Source organism: Aquarana catesbeiana, linkage group LG02 (assembly GCF_042186555.1).
Source record: "Aquarana catesbeiana isolate 2022-GZ linkage group LG02, ASM4218655v1, whole genome shotgun sequence".
Taxonomy (NCBI): domain Eukaryota; kingdom Metazoa; phylum Chordata; class Amphibia; order Anura; family Ranidae; genus Aquarana; species Aquarana catesbeiana.
Window position 1 is genome coordinate 671887690 of NC_133325.1, and position 18708 is coordinate 671906397.

Genomic DNA, 18708 nt, shown 5'->3' on the forward strand with positions numbered 1-18708 from the left:
TCCTTGTTCAGGCATTTGTTGTTAAAGCATGACAGCATTCCTTCTATCTCCCAACTGTGCTCCTGCATTGTCTCCTTGTTTCATGGTCATACGCTGGAGACGACTAATGGCTATTAAAGGGCAGGGTCCACTCTTGCCATTATCAGGAAGCTTGCTCTGAGAAATACTATGTAGCCATCAGTAGAGTGCATGTTGACAGAAAGTGGCTACAAAGAGAGATACAGTGGGTGGTCAGTGGTGAGTGGCCCCTATGGTTGGCTGTCTGGTGAGTTAAGTAAAATAGATGGTTAATTACCAGAAAGAGGAGAATTCCACAGGTCCTGCACCTCTTTGCTCTTGGCTGTTTGTCTGCAACCATGGTAATAAAGCTATGCAGGCACTATTTGGCAGTAGATCACTCCGCCTGGAATGTACCCCAGGTTTCCCGCCATATGAATGACAATTGAACCAAAGAGACTAGTATCCTGTGTACACCCTATTCCAGTGTTGAAAGAAAACAGATTATTTCAGTATAAATAATATCTTCTCATTAATTAAAACCCTAAAGATGTTCAACACATAAAAGTAGGTATGGTCTACCTCTACCTTTTGGTATATACCAGGGATGCTCAACCTTTTGAAGAGCGGGGGCCAATTAAGTGATTTAGTAATCGGTCGTGGGCCACAATGAAGTACAGGGTTTTACTGCCCCCCCAAACCATTAATGTAAATGAGCCCTAATGCCCTGTACACACGACTGGTTTTGCCGTCGGAATAAACTCTGAAGGTTTTTCCGACAGAGTTCCGACGGAATTACGCTCAAGCTGTCTTGCATACACACAGTCACACCAAATTCCAATCGTCCAGAACACGGTGACGTACACCACATACAATGGGACTAGAAAACGGAAGTTCAATAGCCAGTAGCCAATAGCTTCCGTCTCGTACTTGCTTCAGAGCATGCTTCGTTTTTGGTGCAGCATACAGACGAGCGGTTTTTCCGATAGTGATTTGTTCCATCAGAAAAATATAGAACATGTTCTCTGTCTAAGTCCGTCTAAAGTCCGATGGGGCATACACACGGTCAGAATATACGATGAAAAGCTCCCATTGGACTCTTTCTGTCGGAAATTCCGCTTGTGTGCACGCGGCATTACTGTCTTGAGCCCCCTATAAGGCTGCTTTCACTGATATGCTGTAGTTTACACATACTGCGGGTACAGCTCAGTGCACCTGTGGCTTTCCTGCAGGTTAACTTCACTGAGCCATAGACTTCTATTACATTTTGTGGGTGTGGTGCACTTTCTGAAAGTTGCACTTCAGAAAGCACAAAAAACCCACAGGATATAATAGAAGTCACTGCGCTGTACCTACAAATCAGTGTGAGAGCAGCCTAAGACCTAGGGCACAGGGCGTCAAACACAGATCCCGCGGGCCGAATTCGGTCCACCGAGCCTTGTCATGTGGTCCACATCGGCCTTCGGCTGCCACCTCCAGCTCTCAACCGCTCTTCCTGCTGTCACTTGTAAACACAGGGACTTCTGTGTTTACAGTGACAGCTATGGTCTCGCGAGTCCCGGCTCCTGTTACTGCGCATGTGCTGGTTCCAGGCTATACAAGCAGAGATGCTGCAGCCAAACAGGCAGATTACAAATATTAACTCCTTACATGCTGAGCGGTCAGTCGGGCATGCAGTCACAGGCTGGAACAGAGGACACGCAGGCTGGATGAACCACTTGGTCTGGTAGTGGGGGTCAGTAGTTGGGTGGGTGGTGGTCTGCTAGTAGGGGGGGTTTGGGTGTTAGTTGGGGGTGGTGATTTGTCAGTGGGGGGGTTTGTCAGTGGTGAGTGGCAGGGCAGTAGTTGGGGGGGTGGGGGTTATGGTAGTGGAGGGGCCTACTAAAGCCGTCCAGTCCAGATGATCTCTGCCTTTGCCTTGGTCACATCTCTAGAGACGCTCTAATTTGTTCCTGTTTAAGACTTGCTTGGCTGACATTCCTTCTGGCTCCAGATCCTGCTTGCTGTTCTACTACGCTGTTCTCTGGCTCCCTGCCGTTTTGGCTTGTCTGATTATCCGTTCCGGTTCCTGAACTCTGGCTATGTTTTGACTACGTTTATACTCTGTTTACCTTTTTTTATTATTATTAAACATGTGTGATTTAACTGTACTTCTGTCTCAGTCTGATTCATGGTTTCTGACAGTATGTCTCTACCAGTTTTGCACATTTAGAGAATAACATTTTTGACCACTCTTCTTTGCAAAATAGCTCAAGCTCTGTCAGATTTGATGGAGAGCGTCTGTGAACAGCAATTTTCATGTCTTGCCACAGATTCTCAATTGGATTTATGTCTGGACTTTGACTGGGCCATTCTAACACATGAATATGCTTTGATCCAAACCATTCCATTGTAGCTATGGCTGTATGTTTAGGGTGATTGTCCTGCTGGAAGGTGAACCTCAGCCCCAGTCTCAAGTCTTTTGCAGACTCTAACAGGTTTCCTTCCAAGATTACCCTGTATTTGGTTCCATCCATCTTCCCATTAACTCTGACCTGCTTCCCTGTCCCTGCTGAAGAAATGCATCCCTACAACATGCTGCCACCACCATGTTTCATGGTGGGGATGGTGTATTCAGGGTGATGCACAGTGTTAGTTTTCCGCAACTCATAGCGTTTTGCTTTTAGGCCAAAAAGTTCAGTTTTGGTCTCATCTGACCAGAGCACCTTCTTCCACACGTTTGCTGTGTGTCCCCCACATGGCTTTTTGAGACTTCTTCTTGATTTCTTTCAACAATGGCTTTCTTCTTGCCACTCCTCCATAAAGGCCAGCCTTGTTGAGTGCATGACTAATAGTTGTCCTGTGGACAGATTCTCCCTCCTAAGCCCTAGATCTCTGCAGCTCCTCCAGAGTTACCATGGGCCTCTTAGCTGCTTATTTGATTAATGCTCTCCTTGCCTGGCATGTCAGTTTAGGTGGACAGTAGGGATGAGCCGAACACCCCCCTGTTCGGTTCGCACCAGAACATGCGAACAGGAAAAAAGTTCGCTCGAACACGCGAACACCGTTAAAGTCTATGGGACACGAACATGAATAATCAAAAGTGCTAATTTTAAAGGCTTATATGCAAGTTATTGTCATAAAAAGTGTTTGGGGACCCGGGTCCTGTCCCGGGGACATGGATCAATGCAAAAAAAAGTTTTAAAAACGGACGTTTTTTCAGGAGCAGTGATTTTAATAATGCTTAAAGTCAAACAATAAAAGTGTAATATCCCTTTAAATTTCGTACCTGGGGGGTGTCTATAGTATGCCTGTAAAGGGGCGCATGTTTCCCGTGTTTAGAACAGTCTGACAGCAAAATGACATTTGGAAGGAAAAAACCCATTTAAAACTACCCGCGGCTATTGCATTGCCGACAATACACATAGAAGTTCATTGATAAAAACGGCATGGGAATTCCCCACAGGGAAACCCCGAACCAAAATTAAAAAAAAAAAAATGACGTGGGAGTCCCCCTAAATTCCATACCAGGCCCTTCAGGTCTGGTATGGATATTAAGGGGAACCCCGGCCAAAACTTAAAAAAAAAATGACGTGGGGTTCCCCCTAAATTCCATACCAGACCCTTCAGGTCTGGTATGGATTTTAAGGGGAACCCCGCGCCAAAAAAAAAAAACGGCGTGGGGTCCCCCCAAAAATCCATACCAGACCCTTATCCGAGCACGCAACCTGGCAGGCCGCAGGAAAAGAGGGGGGGACGAGAGTGCGCCCCCCCTCCTGAACCGTACCAGGCCACATGCCCTCAACATTGGGAGGGTGCTTTGGGGTAGCCCCCCAAAACACCTTGTCCCTATGTTGATGAGGACAAGGGCCTCATCCCCACAACCCTGGCCGGTGGTTGTGGGGGTCTGCGGGCGGGGGGCTTATCGGAATCTGGAAGCCCCCTTTAACAAGGGGACCCCCAGATCCCGGCCCCCCCCGTGTGAAATGGTAAGGGGGTACTTACCCCTACCATTTCACTAAAAAACTGTCAAAAATGTTAAAAATGACAAGAGACAGTTTTTGACAATTCCTTTATTTAAATGCTTCTTCTTTCTTCTATCTTCCTTCATCTTCTTCTTCTTCTGGTTCTTCTGGCTCTTCTGGTTCTTCCTCCGGCGTTCTCGTCCAGCATCTCCTCCGCGGCGTCTTCTATCTTCTTCTCCTCGGGCCGCTCCGCACCCATGGCATGGGGGGAGGCTCCCGCTCTTCTCTTCATCTTCTTCTTCATCCTCTTCTCTTCTTCCTTCTTCTCTATTTCATTTTCTTCTCCGGGCCGCTCCGCATCCATGCTGGCATGAAGGGAGGCTCCCGCTGTGTGACGGCGTCTCCTTGTCTGACGGTTCTTAAATAACAGGGGGCGGGGCCACCCAGTGACCCCGCCCCCCTCTGACGCACGGTGACTTGACGGGACTTCCCTGTGACGTCACTGCGAACACCCCAAATTGTTCGCTGTTCGGCGAACTTGCGAACAGCTAATGTTCGAGTCGAACATGAGTTTGACTCGAACTCGAAGCTCATCCCTAGTGGACAGCCATGTCTTGGTAGGTTTGCAGTTGTGCCATACTGTTTCCATTTTCGGATGATGGATTGAACAGTGCTCAGTGAAATGTTGCTGTGTTGTTGAGATGTTGATGTGAGCTTGGGATATTTTTTTATAACCTAACCTTGCTTTAAACTTCTCCACAACTTTATCCCTGACCTGTCTGGTGTTCCTCGGTTCCATGATGCTGTTTGTTCACTAAGGTTCTCTAACAAACCTCTGAGGGCCTCACAGAACAGCTGTATTTATACTGAGTTTAAATTACACACAGGTGGACTCTATTTACTATTTAGGTGACTTCTGAAGGCAATTGGTTCCACTAGATTTTAGTTAGGGGTATCAGAGTAAAGGGGGCTGAATACAAATGCACGCCACACTTTTCAGATATTTATTTGGAAAAGATTTGGAAAAACATTTATCATTTTCCTTCCACTTCACAATTATGTGAAAACCAACTGTATTGGTCTACCACATAAAATCCCAATAAAATACATACATGTTTTTGGTTGTAACGTGACAAAATGTGGAAAATTACAGGGGGTATGAATACTTTTTCAAAGCGCTGCATATATTTTTTTTTCCGCAAATACTCCTTGTATCTCTACAATAGATATACAATCTATACAAGCGTGCAGATGTATATATGCAGGTGTGTGTGTATATATATATATATATATATATATATATATATATATATATATATATTTATTTATACTCATTTTACCTTTCAGCCTATATCTATATCATTACTCATTGTGAGGCCTTCTCATGGGTCCATAGGTGCAGGTAGGCCCGATTACATCTAATCTCTTTAATTCTTTATAAGTTTTCTATGTACATGCTTTAGAACCCCCCGAATATAAATATTACTCAACATTGTTTTTAATTATAGGACCTTGTCTGTCAGGCTTCAGTGTTTCCCAGGTTGAGGGGAGCACTTTTGGTGATGCTCCTTTCCAATATTGGCTTCTTTACTCAGAGCAATATACATTACCTCTATGGTTGGGCATGAAGGCAGGATTTTCTGAGACTTTGTTTTTAAACCAAACATGTTCATCAATATACCATTTTAGCGACTACAAATGATACCTCCTACACCCCTAATGAAGGAGCTGCATAACCTCTGAAATGCGTCGGATGGAGGATACCAGACTGTATTATCGCTCTGCACTTCAGTTGATGTATTTTTGGCTGCTCATACCATGTACATTCTGTGGTTTTTGTCTTTTGTTTTTTACTGATGATTTATAAATAAAACCTGTTTTTTTTTTTTTTTTCTTTTTTTTTTTTCAAATAACATTTTTTATTTTCCATCGTATGTGCAGTACAATGTGTAAAAGAGAATGATAATTGCAATGGCAATACAAAAACGTAAGTTATCATATATGTTGCTGGTGTTAAACATCTATACATTAAAGTAAGAACAGTGTTAAATGCCATCGGTGATCCAGTATCTGTCTTTTAGTAGATCAATTGGCTTACATGTAACGTTAGTGCTATTGCAAGACTGTAACTTTATTATCTGTAACTATAGGAGTCACAGGGTTATACAGTATAGGGAAATAGAGGGGGGGTAGAAGAAAGAGGGGGGGGTAAAAAAAAAAAAAAGGGGGGGGTATAGAAGTTATAGAAGTGGTGGTGTTGCCTGATCATGGTGGATCCTCCTGGAGATGCCATAGCTCCCAAACCCTGTTATGTGCCTCCAATCTGTCTTGTATTCTGGCTGTCATTTTCTCCATCACTTCGACATCCTTAATTCTGGCATAAAGATCCTCAGCAGAGGGTGGGGTAGTGCGTTTCCAGTGCAATGCTATAAGACATCTTGCTGCTGTTAAAATATGACACACTAGCTTCTTATATGGGGTGGAAGGTTTAAGTGGCGATAGACCTAACAAAAAGAATTTTGGGGACGCCTGGACCTGTGTGTCCAGAAGGCGAGCCAGTAATTGTTGGACTGTGGACCAATAGGGGACTAGTAACGGGCAGCTCCAGTATATATGTAAAAAGGTGCCTTTTGCTCCTTGGCATTGCCAACACCTATCAGGACTATTGGGGAAAATGGCGTGGAGCACCTCTGGAGTCATGTACCACAGTAGAAGAATCTTATAAAAGTTTTCCTTGTATAATGAGCATATTGAGCTCTTTGCCGTTTAGGACCATATGGTCTGCCATTGTGTTATAGGGATTTCCTCGCCGAGGATCTTTTCCCATTTGGTCATATAAGAATGTTTGCCTTGCCCATCCCGGGAGAATGTGTTTAGGATCTTATATATGGCTGATATGAGCCCCTTCTGGGTATTACTTACCAATATTATAGTTTCAAATGGGGAAAGGGGTGAAAATTGCAGGTTAGGTGTTATAGTAAGTGCATAATGTCGGATTTGTAAATACCCATAGAACACCTGTCTGGGGAGTTCATATTTGTTTTGTAGGTCAGTAAATGGCAAAAATTTCCGTGTCCTGGGGTCCACCAGATTCCCAAAGTGGAATAAATTCCGGGAAGTCCAGGGATGTGACACTAGGTAAGTTAAGCTATTTGGCACTTTGGGATTACCAATGAAAGAGGTCAGGAGTGATTTTTCTGATGACAATTCATGAGAATGAGCCAGTTTACGCCATATCCTTCTCAATTGGGACATGGGGCCCAGCATGTGTTCAGGGGCTACATCCGCATTCGCACTCCACAGCAGATTATTTGGATGTATGGGAGCCAGCCATAGCTTCTCAATTTCTGTCCATTTATTGTAGGATTTGTGGGTGAACTACGAAGCTACTGCTTGCAGCTGAGCTGCGTAGTAGTATTTAATAATGTTGGGGAACGCTAATCCCCCTTCATTGCGGGATGCCATCAATACTGATCCCGGTACCCTATGTCTTTTGTAACTCCAAACATAGTGAAGCAGGTCGGACTGGAGTTTTTTCAGTTGATTGAGTGGAATTGGAATGGGTAGTGTTTGAAAAAGATATAGGAGCTTCGGGAGGATAGTCATTTTGAGTGAAGCGATTCGTCCTAATAGAGAGATATGGTGCTTTTTCAATTGGAGCAATGAGGATCTAATAGAGCGGAACAGTGGGGGGAAGTTTTCTTGGTACAGAGTGTTGTATTTGGAGGTGATGTGAGTTCCCAGGTACTTCAGGGAGGTCGATCTCCATGTGAATGGAAAATTGGATTTTAAGAGCATGACCTCCGTGGCTGGGATATTAATCGGGAGTGCTTCTGACTTAACGTAACAGTAACGTGGGGTTGAGTCAGTGTGAGTATAATATAATCGGCGAAGAGGGAAATTTTGAACTCTCTACCTCTTACCGAGATTTCCCTAATATCTGGATTGCTTTTTTCAATTCAATTGTTATATTATTGAAGTGCCTACAAAGTCCCATAATAGGGGAATTTCTATTTCTAGTTCCCCATCAAGCCTCACCATGTAATTGACAGCAGGCAGTGAGGGGCAGATTCTTCAGCCAATAGCAGTCTATTGGCTAAAGATCCGCCTACTGCCTGCTGTCAATCCCAAGGGGAGCAGACCTGATCTCAGTTATGAGTAAGCGCTTATAGCATGAAACGCATTAACTGCCTCCCTATTTGTTGAGCCATGTTATTGTGTGTTATTATGGATTTATAAGAAAGCTTTTTGTGGTGCTTCAAACCCTTGAGTGTGGTCATCCACTCTTCTTCTTCCCTGTGTTTCCTGGCCAAGAACTGGACCGACACCTTTGGGCATGCATTGGAGTTGTCAGCACCTTTACATCATACATTATCTCACCTAAAGAGGTTTTCCTTCGTTGCATTCAGCTTGTTTGGACCTGATGAGGAACTTGTGTCTGTAAATCCCCATCAGGTTATACCCCCCCCAGGTATAGAACTGCACCACCACTGCACTGCACTGACAGCTTCATTGGTAGGGAGGAAGTGCTGCTGTACTGAGGTGAGAGTGTCCATATGGACACTTCACTCTCAGTGTCTCTCCACACTCGGTGCTTGCCCCAGATTCATGCACCTGTCTACAACCGGTACATGAATCTGTCCCTTCACTGACATTTGTCTTGTTGAGCCACATTGGAATTCTAAAGAGTTTCTTAGATTCTAGTTATTAATTCCAGGGCCTGTGTCTCTTCTGCAATAGAGGCTTCTTGGATAAATAGATAGAGTGGTGCTGCGCTAATCCCAGCAGGAACACAAATGATATTAATAAGATGCTCCTAGTAGACTTGATCGAAAATACTAAGGTACAAATAAATCTTAAAAAACTATATGCATCAATAATAGATAGTAGTGATCCCTTAAAAAGATCAACCACTAAACAGGAAGTGACTAAGCAATAAATAGTGGCTTATAAAGTGCACTAGTGCTGTAGTGCTGTAATAATAACAGTGACTCTGTGTTCCAAAATATCAATATAAAATACAAAAATAGTAACAGCAGATGTAGCAGTAGCAACTCCTGTATAAAGTGCAAAAAATCCAATATAAGAGTGGATTCTGACCTGTAGCATACATGCAACACACAAAGTGACTATGTGCAAGAAAATTAAAAATAAAAAAGCAAAATCAATGTGACACTAAAATAAACAGTTCAATCAAGGTGCTTCAGTATATAGAAGTCCTCCTTCATAGAGTGACAACAGCTTCCTAGCATGCAAATAATGCAGTGGAGTGCTCAAATGTGACACAATAGTGCTCCTCTTCGTGCTCACACACACTAGTGGGTAGTGGCCCCTTACCTTAGGGTAATGGGGTAACAGCAAATGACCAGTATTGGGAGTACCATCCTTTACATTCCTCCTCAATCCTCACGGTCCTAATCCCGGAGCATGTTCCCTCAGATGATAGGGGGGCACGGAAATGGAAAAAAGGAAGGTCCCACAATAATGTAATATTGTATGGCTAAAACTGATTTTTATTGACAAACAGCATGGGTACTCACAGTAAAATCAGGACAGGTACCGATGCTGATTGTGGCTTACGAGCTCGCCACTCATTGGAGATAAGCCTTTTTTAGCTGTTTTACTGTGAGTACCAATGCTGTTTGTCAATAAAAAAACAGTTTTAGCCATACAATATTACACTATTGTGGGATCTTCCTTTTTTTCCATTTCCTTGCCCGGGATTAGGACCGTGAGGATTGAGGAGGAATGTAAAGGATGGAACTCCCAATACTAGTCATTTGCTGTCACCCCATTACCCTAAGGTAAGGGGCCACTACCCACTAGTGTGTGTGAACATGAAGAGGAGCACTATTGTGTCACATTTGAGCACTCCACTGCATTATTTGCATGCTAGGAAGCTGTTGTCACTCTATGAAGGAGGACTTCTATATACTGAAACACCTTGATTGAACTGTTTATTTTAGTGTCACGTTGATTTTGCTTTTTTATTTTTAATTTTCTTGCACGTAGTCACTTTGTGTGTTGCATGTATGCTACACGTCGGAATCCACTCTTATATTGGATTTTTTGCACTTTATACAGAAGTTGCTACTGCTACATCTGCTGTTACTATTTTTGTATTTTATATTGATATTTTGGAACACAGAGTCACTGTTATTATTACAGCACTACAGCACTAGTGCACTTTATAATCCACTATTTATTGCTTAGTCACTTCCTGTTTAGTGGTTGATCTTTTTAAGGGATCACTACTATCTATTATTGATGCATATCGTTTTTTTAAGATTTATTTGTACCTTAGTATTTTCGATCAAGTCTACTAGAAGCATCTTATTAATATAATTTGTGTTCCTGCTGGGATTAGCGCAGCACCACTCTATCTATTTATCCATTTACTGGCAGGGTCTGGTTGTACCCTACTCGGTGCAGGCAGCTTTTCCCTATAGCTCTCTTTAACACACATGATAGTGCAGGAATAATTATATATACAATAGAGGCTTCTTACCTTCCTCCACATATAAAGATGTTTTAGAATGTACACTGAGCTGCACATGGGCAGCACAGTGTACATTCTTGGTATGCTTCGGTGCCAAAATATGGATGAACTCCTGCGCACATGCGTGGGAGTTACATCATCCTAACTCGGCCAATAAGATGTTTGAGGACCTTGAACCCAGAGGAAGCCAGGGAAAAAATGCTAGTGCTGTTGAGGGGGCTTATGAACGTTCAACTTTAAAAGGAAGTCAGAAATTGTTAGTACATGAAGGATGATTCCTCCTTGGGCAAATTACTGGATCCACAACAGCTCCTAAAGAAAAAAAATTAAAAACACAGATCTTCTCTAATTTCTGGCAGCTTCCCCCTGCAGACTAATGCCCCGTACACACGGTCGGATTTTCCGACGGAAAATGTGTGATAGTACCTTCTTGTCGGAAATTCCGACCGTGTGTAGGCTCCATCACACATTTTCCATCGGATTTTCCGACACACAAAGTTTGAGAGCAGGATATAAAATTTTCCAACAACAAAATCTGTTGTCGGAAATTCTGATCGTGTGTACACAAATCCGACGGACAAAGTGCCACGCATGCTCAGAATAAATAAAGAAATGAAAGCTATTGGCCACTGCCCCGTTTATAGTCCCAATGTACGTGTTTTACATCACCGCATTCAGAACGATCGGATTTTCCGACAACTTTGTGTGACCGTGTGTATGCAAGACAAGTTTGAGCCAACATCCATCGGAAAAAATCCTAGGATTTTGTTGTCAGAATGTCCGAACAAAGTCCGACCGTGTGTACGGGGCATTACTGATTCATGTAGAAGTTATTTTTCTTTAAATTTACCGATGTATGACAATCTTGAAGCGCTTCCTCTCTTTATAATTGCTTTAATTAGGAGTCGCTGAAAACTTTATGGAATTTTGCCATATCAGGAGGAATTCCAACTCTTCCCTCTCACTATAAAATAAACTTTGCATACAATTAAAGGAAAGACAAGATAGATGAATATAAGTGATGATGTTTGATTTATGATGACAGTGGCTGACTTAAATCTGTCCCTACACATACACCCAGTAGAAGCTCAGTCACAGAAGGTGGGAGGGGAAGTAAGCAGTAAACCAGATGAAAATGATTAATCAGTTTAGGAAAGATTTGATTCCGTCATGCTGACTGCATACACCAGCTTTTTAGTGTGTGACTGATTTCAAAGAGCCGCGTTGCTCTCATGAAAATTTTTAGATATTCTATAATAATTTTTCTTTTTAAAGGAAGATGTCTTATTTTCTAAAATCCCTCAGCTATACCTTCAAAATATGTTTAAAATAAGCATCTAGTCATTTTCATAGGTCCTCCTATGTTTTCCTACATATCACAGACATGTCGCTTTTGCATTTAACAAGGTTCACACCAAAAACAAAAAGCTTAATGCAGTAATATGCACAGTAGTTGTCAGTATACGGGTGCATGGCCAGCTTCCCAGCCTTGCATGATTGTTCTGGCTAGTGATTCTATAAAATAGTTTAACTATTTCTATTTCGTGTCGTGCGTTCCTATTATTAGTATTACTTGCATGCTGCTCCATGTGCTTTTCTTTACTGATGTACAGTTTAAAATTGCTACTTTCATGCTCATGGGCAGAGCAATCGTTTGTAGGAAACATCATTAGTTTGCCAACTAAATACAATGTTTTGGGCAGATACAGGGTTAACTACACTTGGTCATGCTAATTTGTATTAAAATAAGTTTAGGACATTGTTGTCTAGATGTGTTTGAAACTAGCAAGAATTGCAAACTTGATTCAGTGTAATATAAGGAGAGGACACTCAGCAGCTGTTTACACATCTGGACTCAGGAGCACTAGTGTGGTACACAAGAACAAACTTTTTAGGGTATCTCCAGTGGATACTTGGGGTGTCTCCATGTGTGAAACTTGTCCAAAAAAGGTAAGTATTCCAGCTTTGGTAAGTGAAAAAAATCATGTCTTCAGCTTGGAACTCTGCCAAAACAGACAATTGTACCCTACTTCCAAGCAATGTTTCATATTCCTATTTCTGGCCTCAAATATCTGTGTGCTAAGTATACCTTTGGTTTCATTCTCATAGGGGAGAAAAGACTCCTGACATCTGAGGACACCAGGAAACCCCCACCTCCTGAAGAAGGGGAACAGAGGACACGACAACCTGAGGATGTGGAGGAAGGAGAGGTGGTTGAGATTGTCACCACAACAGGTGAGTGCCTGACACCACAGATTCAGGTAATAAATGTATGCCTGCATATTTATAATACATGGTGTGTATTTTTTCTTTTAGGTGATGTGCATGTTGTGGAAGAACAATCTCCTCATTTCACGAGTGACAGTGCACAAAGGCTAATCCAGGACATAATGTTTTGTAGTCAGGATTTAGACCTCATCAAGCAAAAAACAAATGACATAGAACAAAAACTGAAGAACATGATTGATGTACTAGGAAGAATTTAAAGAACAACAAAATTACACCATTTTCTATTTGTGGGGACCATTTTTTTCAAATTTTTGACGCATTTTAAAAACCAAATTTTGAAGATGCACACAGTGTGTCAACATGTGCTGTCTGCCATCAGGGGATATCAATGTACACGTTTTGTGGGTGCAACCCCTTCCCCTTACCAGTGCCGCCGGCAGCGTCAGAGGCGATCGCATCCTCTCCCCTGCTTGGTATGCAGCTGAGTGAGGGGAAGATAGCCCCCGCTCGGCTCCATACAATGGCAGCTCTTAAAGGGACATTTTTTTTGCATTTTAGTGTAAATATGAGATCTGAGGTCTCATATTTAAGAGGTCCTGTCATGCTTTTTTTCTATTACAATGAATTAAATTGACACGATTTTTTTTTTTTTTTAAAGAACAGTGTAAAAAAATTAAATAAAAAGTAATTAAATAAAAAAAAAAAATTTAACGTGCCCCGTCCCGCTGAGCTTGCATATGTGAGTAGCGCCTGCATATGAAAACAGTGTTCAAACCACATATGTGAGGTATATGTGGTACATGTGAGGTACATGTGAGGTATCACCGCGATTGCTAGAGCGAGAGCAACTATTCTAGCCCTCCTCTGTAACTCAAAATATGCAACCTGTAGAATTTTTTAAACGTCGCATTAGGCGATTTTTAAGGATAAAAATTTGTCGCCATTCCACGAGCGGGCGCAATTTTGAAGCGTGACATGTTGGGTATCAATTTACTCGGCGTAACATCATCTTTCACAATATAAAAAAAAATTGGACTAACTTTACTTGTGTCTTATTTTTTAATTCAAAAAAGTGTATTTTTTCCAAAAAAAGTGCGCTTGTAAGATCGCTGCGCAACGACATACATTTTATTCTCTGGGGTGTTCGAAAAAAAATGTTTGGGGGTTCTAAGTAATTTTCTAGCAAAAAAACATGATTTTAAGGCCCCTTTCACACGATCGGACCGTTCAGGTCCGCCTGTCAGTTTTGACGGCGGACCTGAACGGGCGCTCCATGTTAGCCTGTGGAGCGACCCGGTCCGATCTGCTAAAAGCGGATGGATGGCCCTACGTCCAGGTCCGTCGCTGGTGGCACGGATCGGGTGAGATCTGATGAAAACGGACATGCTGTCCGTTTTCATCCGATCCCTCCATAGGCGGCAGCGGCGCCTGACAAGCCCCTCCCCGCTCAGTGAGCAGAGAGGGACCTGTCATCCGCCGGCTCAGCGGTGATCAACGGACTGATCTCCCGCTGAGCCGGCGGACAGAGGCGGACTCCGTGGAAGCGGAGTCCGCCTCGTGTGAAAGGGGCTTAACTTGTAAACAACAAGTTTGAAAAATAGGCCTGGTCTTAAAGAGGTAATTGAGGAAAGGAAACATGCAATGAAAGAAATTAATAGGTTGCAATTGCTGACCTCCTTCTGCAAATGCTAACTGACTGGCTTTCCCTGTCTACAACATGTTCTTAGTCACTAATTTGGAATAAGCAAGACAAAGTAAAGTCAGAGCAAAAGCAGGACACCAGATCTTCATACATGTTCTGGGTCAATGACTCAGAAAGCCATTATTGGCAGCCCCCATATTTTTCTTAGAACAGATTTTCTTTAACTGAGTTTTCTTACCATGTAATTCGCTGCACAGAGATTTCACAGCATATACAGTTGTACAACGCAATCTTTTATTAGAAAATAAAGACGGAAATGGCTTATTGAATTTCATAATTTATTAATACAGGCATGCATTTGTTGAAGGAAGAAATGATAACTAAATATAGTAATAGCATAACAAATCATATCATAAACGAGAGGTCAGTTTTGACTCATATATTTTTCCATTTATCTATCAAGTGCAAACATGACTGATCTTTATGCAGTTTGCAAACACTAAGCAATGGTGCTAGCAGCTAAAAGTGAAAGATGTATCTGAATAAACAAGTAAACCATTGTTGTTACAAAGTCACATGAGAGCTTTTAATACTGAGATGTCACCATGAATAAATGGCTCTTGTGTCAAATATGGTTATGGGGAACTCTAAAAAGATCAAGTTAAAGAGCTTTTGGTTTATAACACTACAATCGGGGAATATAACATCATATTTACATACAGAGGGTGCTTCTGAAAGTAGAAAATAGCAAAATGATATGTTTCTAACTCCTGTACCCGCTATTTGTGTTGTTTGTAAATGTTAACATCCCATTCTTGGCTAAATCCTTGCTCCTCCAAATTGCCCCCTAACCCCTCTGAAGGTCCCCCTGAAGGCTTGTTTATTTCTATTTTTACTTATCTATTTATCTTTTTCATGTCTTCAGTCCAGTCACAAGGTTTGTGTGAATGAAGTACACTGTGGTATTGCACCCTCAGTGGGCAGGCCCATGACATCCTGCATTCACAGTTGTTCTCAGCCTCCTAAGTAACTGGGTGACGTTCAACAGGAAATGCTGAACACGTCTTGTGACAGTTCGGGATTGAAGTTCACCTTTTCAAGAAAATAGCCTATGCAGTTAAGGGGCCTCTTTAGGTATTAAAATACTGTATAGTTTTGTTAAATATAGATTGTTTAGCCTGCAATAAAGTTTCCCTTTGTTTTATTTTTTATTGAAGTACAGTGAGGTATGCACATTTGACTTTGATTTTTAGAGGCATTTTAGTGAACTAAAAAAAGAACAAAACAACAAAAAAGAGGGGAGAATGGATTAGAATCAGACAACCTAAAACTGGCAAAAAAAGATGGAGTACAGGAACAAATCTCTGCAGCTGGATGAATTTTCTAGGTAAAGGAGCAAGGGTCTGTAGAATAAAAGAGAATATGTCGTAGACCATTCATTTTAACACAAATCTTTTCAAAATGTTATATATGCATATCTCCCTTGTGTAGACATCTCCAAATGCCCTGAGACGGCTTCTAGATGCCGCTATTGTGGATGTGATGTTGACAGCATGCTCAGAGCTGTCACTTAAGTACCACTCCATAGTATTCATCTTCACTTCTCCCCTGGCAGCTACAGTATATGAAGGGTTATATAGGGAGGTGGGGGGGGGGGGGGGGGGCAGATGAGCTGGCCTAGCACAGAGTGTAACTTGATGCTCCAAGAAGAGGAAAGGCCAATAATGTGCAAGGAGAGAGTGGGCAATGCTATAGAATTGACTCTTTCAGTCTTATTTTCTAGCATGTTCAAAGGTACACTGCATTTGAACAAACAATTATTTATGGAAAGGAAAAACATGGAAAGCAAGCATTTAAAATACTTTAATTTACTTTTCTTTTACCTGAATGTAGCAGTACCCCCATAAGTGCTACTAATAGACTCTGTACCCTGCTGGTTGCCTCGACCCTCCATCACCACTGACACCCTGGGTTCAGTCATCTTACCAACTGTACTAATAATAAGAGACTCACACAATATTAAGGAAACAGTTCAAGTTTGTTTACTGAATTTGTGAGAACACAGAAGTACGTATATTTTAACACTGCAACAGGAAAAAGGTACACTCATGTGAACACTATGACTCTGTTTATGGAAAAAGCAATATAGTGATTTAGAGCTTCTTCAACTGTAACTGAACACAGATCAACACAGTATGATTCAATTCAATTAGATATTAACCCAATCACAGAAACCTATGTGAACAGGTCAGCAGAAGGGTAGAGAACTGACACTGTATTTCCTACGTCAGGCTCACTCCCTTCTATCTCCTCAGCCCACAGCTCATCAAGAATTTACAACATGAAAATAACAATATACAAAATATTATATTCAAATTGTCTGACTCCCTCAAATAGCCTAGAGCAGATGAAGAAAGGATAATAAAAGGGTGGAAGGGTTGTTTCTTGAAATCCAGATGTCTTCAGCTAGCTTTGATGTGATGTGATTAAGGTAATACTTAATAATAGGGAATAGCAAATTTGGCAGATTTTAGAATATCCTTATTTTACCTTAATCTCCTCTTGTATGATCCTAGTGGTGTTGTATCCAGTAAAACTACAAGAAGCAATGATGGGAACAAGGCATAGATGTCTGCTTACAGTGTTCGTTATAGTATAAGAACTGACTTCCAGTGGCACTACAAGTGCCACCAAGCTGAGCTGAGTAAATGATGTCTGTAAGCAGTGTCTTATAGCAACTAAATGGGCTATGCTTGCTCAACACACTGGACTCAGATACAGCTGGCAACGATGTAGGTGATGAATAGGACTCTATCAGGAACGTTCTCTGTATCCTGGCTCTAGGAAATTGTGCGTGCCATGCTGCGGCCTACTTGGATCTGAAGTGCAGACGTCTCTGGATAACCTAGAACACCCTCCGGTCCACTACAGGGAAGAAGCGATGCTGTTCACAGAGGTCCCTCTGGGTATAGCTGAACGGCTCCCCGCTGTGTAGGCCGCAAATTAACAGCAGCTGGCAGAGTCATCCCAAGAGAATGACCTAGGCTGCGCCAGCCCATTTTATATCCTCTCCCAGCAGTCTGTTCTGTTCCTACAGCATTCTGGTAGTCATAGTTCAAATCAGCCCTGCTGGCATTGAAACTTCATCATTCTGAACTACGCATCCCACAATGCTTTGCTCTGAGTTTTTGTCACAAGGAAAAGGAAATGACATATGGAGTCCAGCCAACACTAGTGGTGTATTTTGGTTTTGTGCTGCCCTAGGCAAGACTAAAATCAGGCGCCCCCCCATCTAAATTTGTCTCAACCTTTCCTTCTCAAGTGGCTGTGTGAGGTCTCCGGTGGCTGTGCGGGGTCTCTGGTGGCTGTGCGGGGTCTCTGGTGGCTATGTGTGGTTGTCAGGGAAACAGGCACATCCCCATGCACAGTTTCACAAGGTCAGCTAACCAGCACAGGCAAGGTCGCGCTAACGCGCATCAGCGTACACGAAGGTACAATACCCTAACTAGATGAACGCCTGGCGCCGCGTTCGGGCGAATGCGCGTGTGTGACAATGCCGCAAACGTGCGCACGAAGTGATACAGGCGCCTTGTTTATTTAAACGCTCCACTGACAGTGCCACATCGCTGGATTATCATCAGCTCTTCCTGTGTTCCTGTGACTGAGTTTCCTGTTCTCCTGACCTCCTGTGTACCGACCAGGCTTGTTTATCTACTCCTCTGAACCTCCTGACTCTACGCACCGGCTTGCTTTGGACCCCTCCTGCCTGCTCCCTGCACCTGAACCCGGCTTAATTAACGGACTCCGCTTCCCTCTGTCTCCTGTACCTGGATTTGTTGAATCGGTTCTTGGACTGTCATACTGTGTTTTACCCCCTGGCTTGGCTTCTGATTTTCTATTGGATTTCCATTGGTCCCCCTGTCTGGACCTTAAGCACATTGCCTCCAGTGACTTTGTTCTGTCAAGTTCCCAACACCAGCTTCTACTTCCAGGCAACCCGTGCTTCTGTGAGCACCGCATCCCTGTGTCATCTTCAGGGTTGTGCTGCACTCGGCTGCAAGGGGAGCCCTCTCAGCATCTCGGCCTCCTACTAAGACCCTGACAGTATAATCCAGCCATGTCAGAGGCCGACGGAGGTGACTCCCCGATGAAGGCTGTTCTCCAGCAGATCACGGCTCTTACCCCAGTCATCCAGCAGCTTCAGGAGGAATACTTCCGGTTGAAGGAACGTCTGCAGCACCTACCTGAGTCTCCCTCTCTCTCAGTTCAAAGCCCGCCTCCAGTGGCAACTACCGGGTTTATGGCCCCTCCAGAACCACGAATCCCAGCGCCAGAATGTTTCCGTGGCGATCGAAGGAAATTGAGGTCCTTTAAGAACTCTTGTTACTTATACTTTG

General features: G+C 42.8%; 1 long non-coding RNA gene across 1 annotated transcript in view; it reads left to right on the forward strand.

The window, feature by feature from the left end:
- LOC141128991 (uncharacterized) overlaps window positions 1-13238 on the forward strand; it is a 58400-nt gene extending 45162 nt beyond the window's left edge. Inside the window, exons 2-3 of the long non-coding RNA XR_012241753.1 lie at window positions 12550-12675; window positions 12757-13238. This is a non-coding gene — a long non-coding RNA (uncharacterized lncRNA). The remainder of the gene's footprint in view (window positions 1-12549; window positions 12676-12756) is intronic.
- Window positions 13239-18708: the final 5470 nt, after the last annotated feature.